At 47.2% G+C, this 20955-nt stretch overlaps 2 protein-coding genes across 17 annotated transcripts in view; one reads left to right on the top strand and one right to left on the bottom strand.

The window, feature by feature from the left end:
- The window catches only part of CENPJ (centromere protein J), a 60116-nt gene extending 45110 nt beyond the window's left edge, over nt 1-15006 (bottom strand). For 3 of the 12 annotated variants that reach the window (XM_084981201.1, XM_021065412.2, XM_021065417.2), the window contains exon 1: nt 7760-7800. The gene's annotated coding sequence lies outside the window, so the exon portion shown is untranslated. Of the gene's footprint in view, nt 1-7307; nt 7801-10949; nt 11102-11756 lie in introns of those variants that run through there. The other 9 variants (XM_084981200.1, XM_021065415.2, XM_084981196.1 and 6 more) reach the window with 7 other exon arrangements.
- Nucleotides 15007-15109: 103 nt separating this feature from the next.
- Nucleotides 15110-20955, top strand: part of PARP4 (poly(ADP-ribose) polymerase family member 4) — an 84238-nt gene continuing 78392 nt past the window's right edge. For all 5 annotated transcript variants that reach the window (XR_014818887.1, XR_014818888.1, XM_021066005.2 and 2 more), the window contains exon 1: nt 15110-15247. The gene's annotated coding sequence lies outside the window, so the exon portion shown is untranslated. The remainder of the gene's footprint in view (nt 15248-20955) is intronic.

Consider the following 20955-nt stretch of genomic DNA (forward strand, 5'->3'; position numbering starts at 1 on the left):
CGGCATTGCCGTGAGCTGTGGTGTAGGTCGCAGACTTGGCTCGGATCCCGCGTTTCTATGGCTCTGGCGTAGGCTGGTGGCTACAGCTCCGATTAGACCCCTAGCCTGGGAATCTCCATATGCTGCAGGAGTGGCCCTAGAAAAGGCAAAAAAAAAAAAAAAAAAAAGATGCACATAGACACAATGGAATATTACTCAGCCATTAAAAAGAACAAAATACCAGCATTTTCTGCAACATGGAAGGACCTAGAAACTATCATGCTAAGTGAGGTCAGCCATACAATGAGACACCAACATCCAATGCTTTCCCTGACAGGTGGAATCTGAAAAAAGGACAGACTGAACTTCTTTGCAGCACAGATGCTGACTCACAGACACTGAAAAACTTATGGTCTCCAGAGGAGATAGTTTGGGGGGTGGGGGATGTGCCTGGGCTGTGGGATGGAAATCCTGTGAAATCAGATTGTTATGATCATTATACAACTACAGATGTGATAAATTCATTTGAGAAATAAAAAAATTTTTTAAATAAATTTTTAAAATAAAATAAATAAATAAATAAAATATGCTCAGCCTCACTTAAGTGAATAGAAATTAACACAATAAGGACATACCATTTTTCACATATTGGGTGGGAAAGACTAAAAATTGTAACAGCTGGTGGGAAAAGAGGAACTCTTTCCCATAAAGTGTCACTTCTGAATGTAAACGGGCACAAACTTCTGAAGGACAATTTTACGATGTCTATCCAAAATGCGAATGTGTGCAGCATCTGACTCCGCAGTTTCTTATCTAGGCAGGTTCTGCTCTACTGGCAGGAGTCCACCTCTGCAGACAACTGAAATTAACTTAAATGTTGATTAACAGGGGAGTAGTTAATTGTGGTATCCACATTATACAACGATTACACAGAACAAGTAAGCTCACAGGTACTGAGATGAAAAGACTGACTCTATCCAGGACAATGGCCAAGTGCACAGCAGTGCAGAAGCGAGAAAGACAAAGGAGAACCTCTGCTCACCAATGCAGGAGCCACTCATCACTTAAGGCTACTGAGCACTTGAAATATGGCTAATGTAACTGAAGAACTGATGGCACTTTTTTAGGTCAAAAATCTGATTTAATGAAATTTTAAAACAAGAGATTGATGTTTTCCTGGTTGCTTTGTTCCTCTAGGTGACACACATTGAAAATGCTTGTGCTCTGTTTTCTGAAGCATACCTGCAACAGTGTCATGGATACAGCTGCTAAAATTGTTTAGTACCTACGTGCAAGTGCTATGAATCATCAGCTTTTAGAACTGTTCAAAAGAAATACAAGACAGTGAACTAACTGAATACCACTCTTTTTGTTTGGCCATCACACCCTGGATGACTTGTGCAAGTTTAACAAAGGCTTTCCATATTGTGAGCTCTAATTAAAGATTTTATAAGAACAAGAGGAATGCTTTCAAACCATTCACTAAGCAAAGACAAAAATGGCCCTGTGATTTCTTTCCTTGCAGATATCACACTTTGGGAATCACAGCTATCGAGGCCTTTAAAAAAAAGTGCAGGAGTTCCTGTTGTGGCGCAGTGGTTAACGAATCCGACTAGGAACCATGAGGTTGCGGGTTCGGTCCCTGCCCTTGCTCAGTGGGTTAACGATCCGGCGTTGCCGTGAGCTGTGGTGTAGGTTGCAGACGCGGCTCAGATCCCGCGTTGCTGTGGCTCTGGCGTAGGCCAGTGGCTACAGCTCCGATTCGACCCCTGGCCTGGGAACCTCCATATGCCACAGGAGCGGCCCAAGAAATAGCAACAACAACAACAACAACAAAGACAAAAAAAAAAAAAAAAAAAAAGTGCAGCTACAGTCAACAACATGGATGAGAAATGTTAAGTCAAAGTCTGATTCCAATACTGTATGTTTCCATTTAATGTGAAGTTCAAGGATAGGCAAAATAGAAGTTTCCACTGTGGTTAAAGGATTTGGCATTGCTGCAGCTGCAGCACAGGGGGCAACTGCAGCCAGATCTGATCCCTGGCCTGGGAACTCCAAATGCCACAGGCATGGCAAAAAAAAAAAGAAGAAAAAGAAAGAAAGAAAAAATGTATATATATCAATTAAACAAAAAGCTGGTTCTTTGAAAATGTAAACAAAACTGATAAACTCTCACATCAAGAAAAAAAAAAGGGAGAGGGCCCACATCAATCAAATCAGAAAGGATAAATAAAATAAAATCAAGAGTTCCCATCGTGGTGCAGTGGTTAACGAACCCAACTAGGAACCATGAGGTTGTAGGTTCGGTCCGTGGCCTTGTTCAGTGGGTTAAGGACCCAGTGCTGCCGTGAGCTGCAGCGTAGGTTGCAGACGCAGCTTGGATCCTGCATTGCTGTGGCTCTGGCGTAGGCCAGTGGCTACAGCTCCGATTAGACCCCTAGCCTGGGAACCTCCATATGCCGCGGGAACGGCCCAAGAAATAGCAACAACAACAACAACAAGAGACAAAAAGACAAAAGACAAAAAAAAAAAAAAAAAAAAAAAAAGAGTTCCCGTTGTGTTGCAGTGGGGACGAATCCAACCAGATTGCAGGTTCAATCCCTGGCCTCACTCAGTGGGTTAAGGATCTGATGTTGCCATGAGCTGTGGTGTAGGCCAGCAGCTGTAGTCCCGATTAGACCACTAGCCTGTGGAACCTCCACATGCTACGGGTATGGTCCTAAAAAGCAAAAAAATAAAATAAAATTTAAAAAATAAAATAAGAAATGAAAAAGAAATTATGACCGATGCCATAGAAATGCAAAGGATCAAAAGAGATTACTATGAGCAACTACAAATTAATAAAATGGGTGACCTGGAAGAAATGGGCAAATCATTAGAAAGGTACAATAATCTCCTAAGACTGAAATAACATTTTTCAGTCTTTCTATTCCAATACTGAAATAGAAAATATAAGGAGACCAATTACTAGTACTGAAATTGACTCAGTAATTTAAAAACTCCTAAAAAGCAAAAGTCCAAGACCAGATGGCCTCACAGGTTACTTCCACCAAACAGAGGAGAGTTAACACCTATCCTTCTTAAAGTATTCCAGGAGTTCCCGTCATGGCACAGTGGAAACGAAACTGACTAGGAACCATGAGGTTGCAGGTTCGATCCCTGTAAACAGAGGTGCAAAAATCCTCAACAAAATCCTAGCAACTGACTCCAACAATAAAGTACAAGGATCGTACACCATGACCAAGTGGGATATATCCTAGAGGTACAAGGAATTTTTCTATATATGCAAATCAATCAACATGATAAACTGCAATAAACAATTGGAATAAAAACCATGTGGTCATCTCAATAGATGCAGAAGAAAACAAAAGCTTTTGACAACATGCAACATCTATTTATGATAAAAACCCTTCGGAAAATGGGCATAGAAGGAACACACCACAACATAATAAAAGCCATACATAAGAAACCAGAGCGAATATCATTCCCTATGGTGAAAATCTGAATGCATTCCCTCTAAGATCAGAACGAGACAAGGATGCCCACTCTCACCCCTTTCACTCAACATAGTTTTGGAAGTCCTAGCCACAGCAATCAGAGAAGAAAAATAAATAAAAGAAATCCAAATTGGAAAAGAAGTAAAACTGTCACTATTGGCAGATGACCTGATGCTATACATAGAAAACCCTAAAGATGCCACAAGAAAACCAATAGACCTCATTAATGAATTCAGTAAAGTTGCTGGATACAAAACTGTATTCAGGAGTTCCTGTCGTGGTGCAGTGGTTAATAAATCCAACTAGGAACCATGAGGTTGCGGGTTCGGTCCCTGCCCTTGCTCAGTGGGTTAAGGATCCAGCGTTGCTGTGAGGTGTGGTGTAGGTCGCAGACGCGGCTCAGATCCCAAGTTGCTGTGGCTCTGGCGTAGGCTGGCAGCTACAGCTCCGATAGGACCCCTAGCCTGGGAACCTCCATATGCTGTGAGAGCAGCCCAAGAAATGGCAAAAAGACAAAAAAAAAAAAAAAAAAAAAAAAAAACTGTATTCAGAAATCTTTTGCATTTCTATACAGTAACAACAAAATATCAGAAAAAGAAATTAAGGAAACAATCTCATTTACCATCATGCCAAAAATAATAAAATATCAAGGAGTAAACCTACCTAAGAAGGCAAAAGACCTCTACATCAAAAACTGTAAGATGGGAGTTCCCGTCGTGGCACAGTGGTTAACGAATCCAACTAGGAACCATGAGGTTGTGGGTTCCATTCCTGGCCTCACTCAGTGGGTTAAGGATCCAGCATTGCCATGAGCTGTGGTGTAGGTTGCAGAAGCAGTTCAGATCCCGCGTTGCTGTGTCTCTGGCATAGGCCAATAGCTACAGCTCCAATTCGACCCCTAGCCTGGGAACCTCCATATGCCGCGGGAGCGGCCCAAGAAATGGCAAAAAGACCAAAAAAAAAAAAAAAACTGTAAGATGCTTATGAAAGAAACTGAAGATGACACAGACGGAAATATATCACATACTCTTAGATTGGAAGAATCAATACAATTAAAATGACCATACAATCTACAGATTCAGTGCAATCCCTATCAAAATTACCAATGGCATTTTTCACAGAAATAGAACAAAAAAATTTTTAATTTGTATGGAAACACAAAAGACTCCAAATAACTAAAACAATCTTGAGAATGAAGAAGGGAGCTGAAGGAATCATGCTCCCAGACTTCAGACTACAGCACAAAGCTGCATTCATCAAAACAGTATGGTATTGGCACCAAAAAAGACATATAGATCAATGGACCAGCATAGAGAAACCAGAAATAAACCCTTGCACTTGTGGTCAATCTATGCACAACAAAGGAAACAAGAATATCCGTGGCGAAAAGACTTTTTAATAAGTGGTGCTGGGAAAACTGGACAGCTGCACAAAAAAGAATGAAATTAGAACATTCTCTAAGACCATACACAAAAATAAACTCAAAATGGATTAAAGAGTTAAGTGTAAAACCAGATAGTATAAAACTCCTAGAGGAAAACAAAGGCAGAACACTCTGACATAAATTACAGCAGTATTTTTTTCCAATCTGTCTCCTACAGTAAGGGAAATAAAAACAAGAATAAACAAAATGCACCTAGTTAAACTGAAAAGCTTTTGCACAGCAAAGGAAAGCACAAACAGAATGAAAAGACAACACACAGAGTGGGAGAAGACATCTGCAAACCCTGCTACCACAAGGGGTCATTTCCAAAATATACAAAGAGCTCCTAAGAACCCAATCCAAAAATGGGCCTAGGAGTTCCTGTTGTGGCGCAGTGGTTAACGAATCCAACTAGGAACCATGAGGTTGTAGGTTCGGTCCGTGGCCTTGTTCAGTGGGTTAAGGACCCAGTGCTGCCATGAGCTGCAGCGTAGGTTGCAGACGCAGCTTGGATCCTGCATTGCTGTGGCTCTGGCGTAGGCCAGTGGCTACAGCTCCGATTAGACCCCTGGCCTGGGAACCTCCATATGCCTCAGGAGTGGCCCTAGAAAAGGCAAAAAGAAAAAAAGAAATGGGCCTAAACAGCTGTTTCTCCAAGAAGACATACAGATGGCCAACAGGTGCATGAAAAGATGCTCAATATCACTAATTATCAGAGAAATGCAAATCAAAACTACAGTGCGGTATCATTTCACACTAGTCAGAATGGTCATCATTAAAAAGTCAACAAACAGAAGTTCCCACTGTGGCGCAACAGGATGGTGGAGTCTCTGCAGCACCAGGATGTAGGTTAGATCACAGGCCAGGCATGATGCGTTATAGGATCCAGTGTGTCGCCAAGGCTGCCGCAAAGGTTGAAATGAACTCCTTGTGCCTCCGGGAAGCCAGAAGAAAAAAAGAAACAAAGGAAGTTCCAGCGGTAAGGAGCCTGTCTAGTATCCATGAAGATGCATGTTGGATCCCTGACCTTGCTCCGTAGGTTAAGGATCCAGCGTTGCCATGAGCTGTGGTGTAGGCTGTAGACGAGGCTCAGATCCCTAGTTGCTGGGATTGTGGTGTAGGCTGGCAGCTGTAGCTCCGATTCAACCCCTAGCCTGGGAATTTCCATAGGCCACAGGTGTGGCCCTAAAAAAAAGTCTACAAACAATAAGAGGGTGTTGAGGAAAAGGAAATCTCCTCCAATGTTGGTGGGAATGTAAATCGGTGCAGCAGCCACTATGGAGAACAATGTGAAGGCTCCTCAAAAAACTAAAAATAGAGTTACCTTATGATCCAACAATCCTCCCTGGGCATACTCTCTGAAGAAAACCATAATTAAAAAAGATGCATGCACCCCAATGTTCACAGAAGCACTATTTACCACAGTCAAGACACGGAGGCAACCTAAATGTCCAGAGATAGATGAATCAATGAGAAGATGTGGTATATATGTATGCTATGGAATACCACGCAGCGATTAAAAACAAAAGAAAGCCATTTGCAGCAACATGGATGGACTTAGAGATTATCACAGTAAGTGAAATCAGACAGAGAAAGACAAACATATGATATCACTTATGTGGAATCCGAAAAAAAAAGATGCAGATAAACTTATTTACAAAACAGAAACAGACTCACAGATATAGTAAAGAAATCCATGGTTACCAAAGGGGATAGCAGAGGGTAAATGAGGAGTTTAGGATTAGCAGATACACATTTCTAAATATAAAACAGGTAAACAACAGACACACGTATAGCGCAGAGAATTATCTTGTAACTTATGAAAGACTCTGAAAAAGAATATATACGTATAACTGAATCACTTTGCTGTACACGTGAAATCAACTATACTTTCAAAAACCAAAAACTAGCAAAGTTCCCTACTAGACCAACAAGCGCAAGCACTGCTGTGATGCAGCACTGCGAAGTCTACATGCTTCCCCCACCTAAGCATAAACTTGCGGAGTTCCCACCATGGCTCAGCAGCAACGAACCCGACTAGCATCCCTGAGGATGCAGATCCCATCCTTAAGGCCCTGCACTGCCTGCAGCTGTGGTGCAGGTCACAGAAGCAGCTTGGATTTGGTGTTGCTGTGGCTGTGATGTAGGCCTGGCAGCTGCAGCTCTTAATCGACCCCTAGCCTGGGACCCTCCGAAGGCCGCGGGTGTAGCCACTTCAAAAAAAAAGGCCTGCAAAGGACTCAGATCTTCCGGATATCAAAATCTGTTTGAAACAAACTGACAACCTTGAAATCTCCAAAGTCGGCCGAGCAAACATTCTTCAAAGCGGGGGGGGGGAGAAATAAATTCTCTGCATCTTAAGGCAGAAAACTTGCGTTCATACAATTAATTCAAAGCCACCCTCAGACCTTGGACGTTAACTGGTTGGTCAGCGAAGTGATTTCCAGCTGCTCACAGGACACGTCCTCGACAGCCTCCAGCCCACAGCAGCTTTCGAACCCAGAGCCGGAAGGACGGCACCTGCCCGCAGGGAAACCGGCCCCTACCGGGAGGAAGGCGACGCACTGAGGCGCTCCTCGCGCAGCTGAGCCCAGCCGAGACCACAGGCGGCCGCAGCCCGCGAGAGGCCGGCGAGGAAGGGCGCTCGCAGGCCGGACGCCGGCGGCAGGGAGCGGCACCGGGGCCGCTACCCGCCGCCTGCCGAGCCCCCGCGCACCGCCGGGCCTCTGGGACGCAGGGTGGCGAACAAACCAGCTCCTCGCGGCCTTCCCCTCGAGAAGCACCACTCTACGGCCGGAGTTGCTCAGCCCACTCACGCCGGGGCCCAAGCCGCAGCCGCCGCCGCGGGGACTGCACTTACAAATGAGCCGCCACAGCCGCCGCCGCCGGCCAGGCTCCGCCCCTGCCCGCGGGCTCCTGGGACTTGTAGTTCCCCCTTTGGTCCCTTTGCGCTTGCGCGAGCTGCCCCCCCGAACCCACGCAAACTACCGCTCCCGGCGACGCCCGGGGGATGCACGTTACTAGACGCTCAAGGCCCCGTGCCTTCTGCCCAGGCGCGGGCGAGGGGTGGATACAGCCTGCGGCGAGATTGGAGGGAAACTGCTTCCGCCGGAGAACTTCCGGAACGACGGCCCCTCCCCATTTCTTTCTCTTCTTCCCCCCCCCGCCCCCTCCCCCCCCCCCCCCCCCCCGCCTTTGAAATCTTAGACCGATGCCCTAGAGCCGGGAGCCTGCGCGTTCCTGGAAACGCTGGGAGACCAACGCTTTGAGAGGTGATGGGGGAGGGCGATTCCTGCCTAGCGAGTATGTTTTGTGTCTTTTGTCTTCTTTCGCTACATATGACGAAGAAAAAGGAAGGGCAGTTGGCCACGGTATTTCCTGAGGCTAAGGTGCCCTCGGAGAGGCAGCGATGAGTGATGGCTTGGGCGGAGCTCTTAATTCTCTGCTCAGAAATTGAAATAGGCAGCCTGGTTGAAAACCAGGAATCCTAGCTGCTAGACTAACTAGAGTCTAGAAGAATTTCCCTGTTTCTTGCCCCTTGTTGAAAACAAGAATGATTCGAGGAGGCAGAGACTGTAAAAGCAGGTATAAAGTTTACTGTTAGAGTCACAGTACAGCATGTGGGAGAGCACACAGAGACGTAGTTTAAGTCGGAAGCAAGGAATTAACACACACCCTAAAAAGGGGTGTGAGTGGGGATGTCCCCCTCATTGACGGCCTGGTGCCCTCTCCCTTTCTGACACCTAGGCGTCTTCACTGCACATGTGTTATTGGGGAGGTCTCCTAGACCCCAGGAATGATTGGTCATCTTTCTTAGGTGGAAAATGAAACAAAGCCTAAAAGGACACAGACTCCTTATCAAACAGGCCCATGTATCAGATGAGTTCCCAAAGACAAAGGTAGACCCCAGGGCACAGACTGCATGGCTCTGAAATGGAGTTTTAACTAAAGAACAACCTCCCCTTGGCTAAAAAGGCAGCTTCAAGCCTTTCCAGCTGTGCTCATAACTATACCACCCTTCTTGTAATAATGTAACAACTGTGTGCCCTACCTCCAAGCCAGCGGCCCTGCTAATGATGCACCCAGCATTGCTCATCAGTTCTGCTTCTGTAACCTCGCTGGCTCAGTTTCTTAGGGAGGAACACTGTCTGCTTGGGGATGGGGGAGGTCCGGGGATGCTTACATGGGAAAATCAAGACCTTGTAGTGTATAAAAGTTACTGAGAACAAAGACCTGGTGCTCAGACTCTGGAGGTGACTCCTCTGAGCCCGCACCGGTGCTGAATAAACCTTGCTTTTCCGTATCTCTGAGTGCTGTTTGTCTCCTTCCGTTGCCACGGTTTTTGCGGTTTCTGCAACAGCTCAACAAAACAAAGCAGTCCCCCGCAGCAGAGGAGTGGGGGACGACACACGACACCAAGTCTTGCCTGCTCAGAGCTCCCGACCACTGTATTGGTTCACTGTGTTGGTCAACAAACTGCTTCCATCTCATCGCTCCTTCTACCCCACTGTTCTAACAATCTTCTCTCACTACTCCAGCTGAGCTCACAGCTTCTTCCACTAATTTTGCCTTGAGTTGTCAAAGAGAAACAAGGCCCAGTTTACTTGGCCTAACAAATCCCAGCTGCTGTCAGCCCAGGGGCCCATCTACCTGCTACCTCAAAGGTAACCTTAGGATGAACTTGCTCCTAGAGTAGTGTCTTGTCTTCTACCTCAAGCTTGTACGGCTGTGTGCGCATTGGGTATTAAGACTTTATTTTGGAGTTCCCTTCGTGGCGCAGTGGCTAACGAATCTGACTAGGAACCATGAGGTTGCGGGTTCGATCCCTGCCCTTGCTCAGTGGGTTAAGGATCCGGCATTGCCGTGAGCTGTGGTGTAGGTTGCAGACGTGGTTCGGATCCCGCGTGGCTGTGGCTGTGGCTGTGGCTGTGGCGTAGGCCAGTGGCTACATCTCCAATTCGACCCCTAGCCTGGGAACCTCCATATGCCAAGGGAGTGGCCCTAGAAAAGAAAAAAAAAAAAAAAAAAGACTTTATTTTGAACACTGAAAGTGCAAAGCAAAAACTGTTTTCCTTTTCTCACTCTTTTTTTTTTTTTCTTTTTGGCTGCAACCACAGCATAGGAAAGTTCCCAGGCCAAAGATCAAATCTGAGCTGCACACCATGCCACAGCGGGAACTCTGAAAACTTGTTTTCTTAATTGCCACCGCATACATGCTGACAATGCAAGTTACCATTGTGTGCATACCCGGGCTTCCTGTCTATTTAAATAAATTTTTAAAGACATCAAGTGAAGTGCGTTTGTAAAAACCAATACAGTCTATGAAACAAAGTACCACTGGTTAAAGGTAACTAAAAAGACACTTTTGTAGAAACTGGGCTCCCCAAAATTGTTTTGCTAGCTATTTCAAAAATAGTCCTTCTTCCATAAATCAAGGTTTTGGGGTTGGCTTTTTTGTTTTATTACTGCGGATGAGGAAATCAAAGCCAAAGACGGCCGAGGTGGAACAGCTCTTTTTGGTGCCTCACAAGGACCCCAGTGCTCACCTCATTTATGACACTCCTTTGACTTGAAAGCGGCCCAAAAGTCTCATTATTTTTCAAAATGTGTATCCTGTGAGACAGTCACAATATCCTCTGCTTTTTGTGAGTATACTTTATTCCTTTTTTTTTTTTTTTTTTTTTTTGGTCCTTTTAGGGCCGAACCTGTGGCACTTGGAGGTTCCCAGGTTAGGGACTGACTCAGAGCTCCAGCTTCCAGCCTACACCACAGCCACAGCGACGTGGGATCTGAGCCGGGTCTGCAATCTACACCACAACTCACTCCCATGCCAGATCTTCGACCCACTGAGCAAGGCCAGGGTTAGAACCTGTGTCCTCATAGATACTAGTTGGGTTCGTTGACTGCTGAGCCATGGTGAGAACTCCCTTTTATTCCTATATTTTTATTCTAATGTAATATGTGGTACAGCATTGCTTATCGGTTGGATAAATGAGTCTTTTACCATACCCAAGTCTTCACTATTAAATTAAGATTATATAAATGTTCACCTGTAGCCTAGGTAATGCTCACAACTGCCCAGTGAGCCGGAAGGCTTCTCAAAATCCATTACAAGGTAGAAGGGGTGGAGGGAGGAACTGCCGGACAATGAACAGTCCAGCCTCATCAGCTGCTCCTGTCCTTGTTGTATCTTCAAGTATTGCTGTAGAGAAAAATCAGACTAGGAGCTCCCATACAGCCCCAGATTATGCATCCTGATATAATCCTCTATGCCATCATAGGAAGCAGGAAAGCTCTATGACATCATGATTCAGGGCCCATGCTCTGGAGACAGGCAGGCTCTGGATCAAATCCAACCTGGATGCCTCACAAAGAGCTTTGCAGTCTTTGGCAGCAGCCTCTCAGGAACTGTTCTCATCTGCAAAATGGGAATAATAATAATACAATCACGCCTCCCTATCCACAGGTTCCACATCTTCACATTCAACCAAAGGAGGATGGACAGTTCAGCGGGAAAAAGTTACAGAATTTCCAAAAAGCGGAACTTGAATTTGCTGTGCACTCACAATTGTTTATATAGTTTTTACAATTATTTACATGGCATTTACATTTTATTAGGTATGCGAAGTAATCTAGAGATGATTTAAAGTATAAGGAGGCTATGAGTAGGTTATAAGCAAATTGTATACCATTTTATAGGAGGGACTTGAGCATCCAAGTGACACTGACAGCACTTGTGACTTGAACTTAGAACCCATGTGCCAGGATGGGTTCTAGAAACCGTGTGCCGGGACTCGAGTCCTGTCAGAACCCGGATTGGTACTTGAATCCACAGTTTTTAAATTAGAATCACTTACCCTGTGTCTGGACTTCCTGAAGTTCAGGTTCGTTGTGTCTCAGCGCCAAGGAATTCAGTGAGAGACAAAGTGACGGGCAAGAAATAGATTTGTTAAGATAGGATGCTTGTGAGAGATGCAAGTGGGCAGCAAGGAGGCTCTGCCCTGAGGATTCAATGGGCTGCAGTTTTATAATCCAAGGGCAGTGGGGGTGGGAAAAGACCGCCTCTTCCTCTTTCTTCCAGTAGTAGCTCCAACTTCGTATCCAGTAAGAGAGTATTTGACCCTCTAAGGTCAAATTAGGACTGTCAGGGTGCTTATTCAAATCAGCAGAAGGGTGGTCCTTAACCTCCTGCCCTTGGTCTGAACTTGAATGCCTGTCTCACCCCATCTCCCATCCAATGGCCTGAAGCACATCTCAGGCTCTCCACGAATCGAGCAAGCCTGCCTCGTTCTGATGGCATTCTTGGGCAGTTGTTGACGTAGAGTGATCTCCCAAAGGCCCCCGGGTCTCCCTGTCTGCCTGTAGTTCCTGAAGGGACTTCCGCCACTACCTGTGCAACTCTCCCGCTCCACCCTCATCCCAAGGACTTTGGTGTCCAGGAGTTCTGGAACCAAGCCCCCATGGATAGCAGGGGACAACTATGTCCTAGGAGTGACAAGAATATTAAATTAAACAGAATATATGTAAAAACTTAGCACCCACCATGTGGTAAAAATTGAATGAGGAAGAGTCTTAATTTTAATTGTTTGGCTGCACCCATGGCATATGGAAGTTCCCAGGCCAGGGACTGAATCCCAGCCACAGCGGCGACCTTCACCACAGCTGCAGCAACACCAGATCCTTAACCCACTGCACCAGGCCGGGAATCAAACCCCCACCACAATGCTGGATCCCAAACCCGCTGTCCCACAAGAGAACTCCTTGGTTACATTTTTTGAAAACCACTTGACTAAGGTATGGTTGACATACAAAAAGCTATATATTGGAGTTCCCGTTGTGGCTCAGTGGTTAAGGAACCTGACTAGTATCCATGAGGACGCAGGTTCGATCCAGAGGCTCAACAACTTGACTCCGATTGTACTGGGCTGTCACGTGGCAAGCCCAGCAAAACTGGGTTCAGTATCAATCTGGTATGAAATTTTCAGAGTTGAGAACTTTTCATTGCTCAGCTAGTGGTTGTGGTAGCAGCTTTTTCCAGAAAGGACGGAACTGCAGGCCAGGCTGAGGAAGGACCCCCCCAAGTTGAAGTCGCCTGGGTTAGAAAGGGTGACTCTAGCAGGGTAGGCAGGTATGCGTGGAGATGCAAGTACCTGGCTCTAAGCAAAGGCAAGAAAGCCACAGCCCACTTTACCTGTGGGAAAGAGAGTTCCTCACCAAGGCCCCAAGCCTCAGATTTATAGAATTTCACCTCGGGAAGAAAGTTTCTGGAGTTCCCTTCATGGCGCAATGGAAACGAATCCAACTAGGAACCATGAGGTTGTAGGTTCGATCCCTGGCCTCACGTGTGGGCTAAGGATCCAGCATTGCCGTGAGCTGTGGTGTAGGTCGCAGAGGTGGCTCAGATCTGGCGTTGCTGTGGCGTAGGCTGGAATCTGTGGGTCTGTTTAGACCCCTGGCCTTGGAGCATCCATATGCCACTAGTGTGGTCTTGAAAAGCAAAGAGAAAGAAAGTTTCTAACAATGTTCATGCCTAAAGACAGCCTAAAAAAAAAAAAAAAAAAGGAGTTCCTGTCGTGGCGCAGTGGTTAACGAATCCGACTAGGAACCATGAGGTTGCGGGTTCGGTCCCTGCCTTGCTCAGTGGGTTAAGGATCCAGCGTTGCCGTGAGCTGTGGTGTAGGTTGCAGACGCGGCTCGGATCCTGCGTTGCTGTGCCTCTGGCGTAGGCCGGTGGCTACAGCTCCGATTCAATCCCTAGCCTGGGAACCTCCATATGCCGCGGGAGCGGCCCAAGAAATAGCAACAACAACAACAACAAAAAGACAAAAAGACAAAAAAAAAAAGTTCCTGTTGTGGCTCAGTGGGTTGACAACCCAACGCAGGGTGCTCCCAGATTGCATGCTCTTTAGAGCAATTCTTTGCTGTTCACCCTATTTTATTGGTAAAATCACTGGCTGTTTTATTGTTTTAGGTCAAGAAGTTAAAATACCATAAAAATCTCCTACCTTGTTTCAGGGCCTTTCTCTGGATGTGAGAGGCAGGGGCTGGGACCTGGGACCCTGTAGGAGTGCTTACATGCATGCGGACAAATACCTCCCTGAGCGACAGAACTACAAAGAAACTAACAATACATGGATGCATATACACCTGGGGTCATTACGAAGAGCAAGATACAAAGGGTCATTTCAGCGTCTGCAGGTGACCTCTGCCCTGGGCACTACCAAGGGGTTGGCCAGACCGCCTAGGCTCCGCCTCCTGCCACACCCACTGCCCTGCCCCGCGCTCGCTCCCGGGAAGGAACCAGCTCACCCCTCCTCCCGGCGCGAGCAAAGGCACCTGGTACCCGTCTTCCATCCTTCCCGCTGCAGCCCAAGTCCCAGAAACGCCTTGCCTGGATTTGTCTGGCCTCCTCAGTTTTTACTGACGAAGGAGCCCAGGGCCCAGCGTCTACAACCATTTACATCTGCTTGTTTGCCGTAAACATTTGACTATCTCCCCGATTCTGATAAGGTAGTTTCTGACAGTTTGTGTCAATTTTTTAGAATGTTTGAGGGGAGGGACAGACCCTGTACTATTTTTGCTGACGTTACTTAAGCTGATTCGCTCAACCCTATAAGGTAGGGAGCGATGATGAAATGGGGGCTTTAGTAAAGTACCTTGTCCCCAATCCCCTGGGAATTAAAGAGTAGCGTCAGGATTCAAATCCCTATCCTTTCTACACCTTTTTTATTCCCATTTTATTCACCGTTTGGAGAATTTTGGTATTTCCCATTACTCGACCTCTGACTCGGTGAATCTCCTGCCCGTCTTCTCTGCAATGACGGATACATACTTCTAACTCCTTAGAAACGCTACCGCGAACCTCAAGCTCTGAAAGTCCTCACCTAAAATCATGATCTTACCCCTCCTGTCCTGATCCCAGCATCTCTCGAAATTGGCTTCTTTCCCGCTCGCGAAAATTACCCTTCATTCCTCAGATAAATGTCAGCACCATCCATCCACTTTTCTGAAACTCCAACTTTGGAGTCCCCCTCGTTGGCCAAATCCCGCCTGCAAGGCGGAGCGTTGGACGTCCTGAGCCCCGGGGCCGATCCAGGAAGAGAAACCCGCGCAGCCCCGCCACGCGCGCCGGGAGCTCGGAGCGGGCGGTGCGGGGCTGGGCCCGCCCAGGGCGGCGCCCGGAACCCGGGAACCCGGAGCCGGGAGCGCCGGGAAAGCGGAAGCATCGGGGCGGGCAGCGCCCGAGGTCAGCGCCGGAGACGCCGGACCCCGGAGCCCGAGAAGCCAGAGCCAGGAGCGCCCGTGTTCAGCGCCGGGAGAGCCCCGAGCGGGACGGATCCTCTGGCAGGTGCGTGGGCGCCGCTGGGTGACCGACCTGTCGGGCTGAGCCGGCCCCGCCGAGCGGCCGGGTGGAGCTGCCGGGAGGCGGCCGCGCAGACTGTCCGCAGAGGGACCGGGCTCTGCGCTGCGATCCTCACGGCGGCCGAGGGCCTCGAGGCGCCCCGGGCAGGAGGAGCCCCCAGCCCCTCTCGCCGCCCGCGCCCCCGCCGCCGCGCCCCGCCCGCCGCCTTTGACCCCCAGTCCCCACGCCGCTCCCCGCGTGCCCCAGCCGCCGTGTCCGCAGCGCCCCCCGCGCGCTCCTGCGGGGACGTGGGCGCGTCCTCGTGCGGGTCGTCCTCCCAGGGGGGTTAGGACCCCTGCGGCACCCGGGTTCCCTGACGCGTCCCGAGCTCGCGAAAATGAGCAGGTGTGGTAAAATCTGTTTCTTGTTTCCGATATGGTAACAGCCTTTCTTACGAAAGTTAGGTTTCAGAGAAAGATAGTTGCAAAATGCGGTATTTTGATTTATAATCGGGGACTGTAATCTGACCTCGGGAGTAACCAGGAACACGGTGACGAAAATATGGAAGGTGCGTGTTGGGTCCAAAGTTGAAAACCTGGAGATGAGTAAACAATGCCCGCGAATGTCCTAAAGACTCACGTAGGGAAGGGTAGGAAATAGCTTCGAGAAAAACGCGCGACCTTTGGATGCTGGATTACAAATTGACATAAACGTAAAAACCGTTCACGCGTGGTGTTAAAACAAAGGGAAGGTCAGCCAGAATGCGTGCATCGCAGATTCTTTCCTCGTATTTGACTAGAGCATTTACTCAGCAAGCACAGATTAGGCCCGGTCTGTGTGTTTAGACCTACAATATGCCCCGAGGGTAGCAGAAATACCAGAGTAGGTGGCCTTTGCTTTTTTCAGGGGTTTAGGGAGGTTCTGTATTACTTCCATTTGAGCCCAGATATGCAAATCGTGTCAGAAGGCTGTTTTTAGAATCCTAGACTTTAATGGATGCTTGAAAGGGTTTTTAGCCAGCAAGCATTTGTTGAATGCCAACTGTGTACCAAAAGTGGTCCAGATTCTAGAGACAGGAAGATAAAGAAGGCACAGCCCCCGACTCAGGATTTCCCCCGCCCCCCGCAGCTACTGATAAAGTTGCACGGTTACAGGGAGCGCACGCTGGGGCGCCGGTGGGAGGGCAAAGCAGGGCCGGAACCGAGCCGGGGGGCTTTCTGGGTGGGGAGACCCGGAGACTCTCCCAGCGGAGGAAATGCCTCTGGTAGAGACGCGGGATTGGAGGCCGGAGCCGCCTGCTCCCAAGTGCACCAGCGGTTCTGGGGGAAAGGCCGGGACTGTGAGGGGCGCGCAAGGAGTTGCCTGTGTCCCCGCGGAACCAGGCCTGCAGGTGGAAGGCGCGGAGCGCGCCGGGCAGAGCGAGCTCCCGCGGAGCAAGAGGAAGCTGACCTGAGTAGGCAAGGCTTTGAGAGGAGGAGAGACTGCGGCTCCGTCTGCCGCCGGTCGGGGGCAGCGGGCAGACAGCAGTCAGGGCCCACGTGAGGCTTCACAGAACTTATTAACACTGTCTTTCCTGCTCTCGCGGCCTCAACTGCTAAGAACGGCCCGGGATTTATGCTTAAAACCTTTCTACTCCGGCTCCACAACCGTGTGAACGTACTTAGTGCCATTGAGCTGTACACTTAAAAGTGATTAAAAAGGTAAATTTTATGCTATGTATTTTACCACAGGGGGAAAAAAAAGGCTTTGAAAAAACCTGTAGTGTTGGGAGTTCCTGCTGTGGCTCAGCGGGTTAAGAACCCGACTGGTGTCTTTTCCACCCCTAGCCTGGGAACTTCCATATGCCCTGGACGCAGCCCTAAACAGAAACAAACAAAAACTAGAGTGTTTAATACAGTAATTTCATTTCTGGGCATCTATTCTCAAGAAAGAGTGACAGAGATTGAGCAAAAACATATGTGCAAACATTTTCCTCCAAATGTATAAGGGACAGTTTTAGATAACCAAATATCTGATGATTGGGGAAGAGTTAGGTAACACATAGCTTATGTAGCCACTGCAAACACGTTCAAAGAATATTTAGTGACACGAAAATTCTCATGAAAAGTTAGAGAAGCTAGCCATAAAAAAACTAAATGAACAATATTAATAAATAACATTTTATAAAAATAATTTAGGGTTACAATAGAAAAAATGTATTGGAAATAACAATTGATTACAATAAAAAAATAAAAATAGTGGGTGTTTTGTTTTGTCTTTTGTTCTTTTAGGGCTGCACCAGCAGCATATGGAGGTTCCCAGGCTAGGGGTCTAATCAGAGCCAGAGCCACAGCAACACCAGATCCGAGCTGCATCTGTGACCTACACCACAGCTCACCACAACGCCAGATCCTTAACCCACTGAGCCAGGCCAGGGATCGAACCTGCAACCTCATGGTTCCTGGTCGGATTCTTTTCCACTGCGCCACAATGAGAACTCCTAAAAATAGTGTTCATAATAATAATTTAGGGAGTTTCCATTGTAGCTCAGTGAATTAAGAACCTGACATGTCTGTGGGGATACGCATTTGATCCCTGGCCTCGCTCAGGCGATTAAGGATCTGGCATTGCTGTGAGCTGTGGTGTTGGTTGCAGATGTGGCTCAGATCTGGAGCGGCTAAGGCTGTGGCTCTATTTTGACCCCTAGCTCTCAAACTTCCACATGCTGCAGGTGTGGCTGTAAAAAATAATAATGATAATGATAATTTATAAAGTATTATATAGGAAAAAATAATATCAGAAAGAAATATCAAAATATTAAAACTAGGGTTTCTGGATGGAGGGATCATGGGTGCTTTGTTTCTTAAATACCTGTGTGCTCTATACACATGTACAAGTGCATGCGTGCATATGAACACATACTCAAGTGGGTAAACAAATCTCATTCATTTTTTAATTGAATCGTAGTTGATTTACAATATTGTGCTAGTTTCAGGTGTACAGCAAATTGGTTCAGTTATATTTTTTTCAGATTATTTTCCATTATAGGTCATTACAAGATAACGAATGTAGGTTCCCTGTGCTACACAGTAAATCTTCGTTCCTCATCTGTTTTATATGGAGTGTATCTGATAATCCCATCCTCCCAATTTATCCCTTGCCCCTTCCCTCTTGATAACCATTAAGTTCATTTTCTATGTTTCTGTTTTGTAAGTAAAATCACTTGTGTTATTTTTTAGATTCCACATAAGTGATACCATATAATCTTTGTCTTTCTCTAAGCTACTTAGTGTTAGTATCTCTAGCATCCCTATTGCTGCAGATGGCACTTTTTCATTCTTTTTTATGGCCAAGTGATATTCCATTGTGTGTGCACCACATCTTCTTTATCCAGTCATCTGTTGGTGGACATCTAGGTTGCTCAAGTCTTAGCCGTTGTAAACAGCGCTGTGATAAGCATTGGGGAGCGTGTGTCTTTCTGAATTAAAGTTTTTGTCTTTTCCGGGTATATGCCCAGGAGTGGGATTGCTGGATCACCTGGTAGCTCTGTTTTTAGTTTAGTTTGGTTTTGTTTTTCTTTTTTGGCCACCCCGTGGCACCTGGAGTTCCCAGGCCAGGATCAGATCCCAGCTGCAGTTTCCACCTGCATGGCAGCTGCTGCGATGCCTGATCCTTTAACCCACTGTGCTGGGCCAGGGGTCAAACCTGCATCCCAGCACTCCCAAGATGCACCGATCCGGCTGCGCCACAGTGGGAGCCCCTATTTTTAGTTTTTAAGGAACATCCATGCTGTTTTCTGCACCGGCTGCAGCAATTTACATTTCCACCAACAGTGTAGGAGGGGTTCTCTTCACATCACAGGTATAATTTTCATAGCATTAATGTCACCCATTTAATGGCACAGTTCAAAGATTTTTTTTTTTTTGGTCTTTTTTTGCTATTTCTTGGGCCACTTCTGTGGCATATGGAGGTTCCCAGGCTAGGAGTCGAATCGGAGCCACAGCCACTGGCCTACGCCAGAGCCACAGCAACGCGGGATCCGAGCCGCGTCTGCGACCTACACCACAGCTCACGGCAACGCCGGATCGTTAACCCACTGAGCGAGGCCAGGGATCAAACCCACAACGTCATGGTTCCCAGTCGATTCGTTAACCACTGCACCACGACGGGAACTCCAATATGTCTGCTTTTGATTTTTCTTGATTGTGATTAATTTACTTCGGGGGAGAAGTTATTGTCAAAAAGGCAAATACATAGTAATTTCCTAATATGTTAGGAAATTTAAGTAAAACTAAAAAGTAATACAATTTAAGGTAAAACTGGAAAGTAATATCATTTAACAAGAATCAAAATTATTTAAATTCTTTGACCTGCCACTGTTAAGTACTTTAGGAATGTTTTCTTTTTTCTTTTTCTTTTTATTAAGGATTTTTACCCTGAGCCTTGTCCTGCACAGGCCAGACATGTGACACAGACTGTCGCAAAAATGATGAGTCATTAGTTTTGTTTGTTGTCGTTTCTTAACTGTCAGAGAGTAAGAGCAGGATAGTTTAACCTGAATAGCATCGTCTAATATCTTTCACAGTTTCTATCAGCTTCCCATCTACACACAGTGATTATCATGCATCAATTTGAATGTAAAAGGCAGTCAGCACGGGAGTTCCCTTGTGGCACAGCGGGTTAAGATCCAGTGTTGTCACTGCAACACCTTGGATTGCTCTGTGGTGCGGGTTCGATCCCTGGCCCGGGGACTTCCACAGGCCGTGGGCATGTCAACACATGTGAAGTTACTAAATATTAATGCTAAAGAAAAGCAGCGTTAAATCAAGGGATTCCAGTTTAAACAGACCTCATAAGAAACAAAAAATGCGAACCCCTAACTTGCTCCTCTGCTGGCCAGATACTGCTAGGTCCTGGGTGGGGCATGCAGATGTGGGGTTAAGGGAGGGCCTCAGGGAGGAGGAGCAGCTGGGTGAAGGCCCCCAGGGTTTGCCAACCCAGGGCAGGGGGAGAAGGAGGTGCTGGGATGAGGCCAGGCTCGGAGCCATGACAGAAAACTTGAATTTCATTCAAAATAGAATTTTCAGAATAAGGCTACTCATGCTTCAGTGCGGTGCAGGAGTGGGGAGACAGCCAGGGCTCTGCTGCCAGACGGAGGGCCTGGGACGCAGGGATGGGAGAAAGGTGTGGATTCTTGGGTGGAGTGGATGAGACTGGCAGCAGCTGCTGATGTGATGGTAGGTGCTAGTGACAGGTGCCGAGGGCAAGGGCTGACTGCAGGTGGCGGCCCGCAGCCCAGGACAGCACTCCTGCAAGGGCTGGCCAGGAGGGGCACAGTGGACTAGGGGGTTGTCTGCACACGGGTGGCCTTTAAGGCCTCAAGGAATGGACACCACTGCCCAGCAAGGGGCCTAGGATGAGACTCCAGCCGGGGGAGACCTGACGGTCAAGGGCAGGTGTGGCAGGCAGAGTTGGCACCGTGGAGAGGGACACCCACTTACTGACCCTCCTTAAACCAGTCACAAAGCACCAGCTCACTGTGAGCAAGCTGTTAGTCACGGCAGGTGCAAAACCAAATTAAACTCACTGTACTACTGGGTGAATTAGACCCAGTATCTCATCGTTTATTAGTTTATTAAATACATATAGTTCTTTCAATTCAAAGTGCGCTTCTTTTTCTTAGAAGTAATCCTTTTCTGTATGTGGGAATATATGACGGTAAAATAATTTCATGT

This window comes from Sus scrofa, chromosome 11, assembly GCF_054392235.1.
Source record: "Sus scrofa isolate SSC_HxYL_T2T_F1_AM1 chromosome 11, Sscrofa_HxYL_maternal_Yorkshire_Landrace_v2.0, whole genome shotgun sequence".
NCBI lineage: Eukaryota > Metazoa > Chordata > Mammalia > Artiodactyla > Suidae > Sus > Sus scrofa.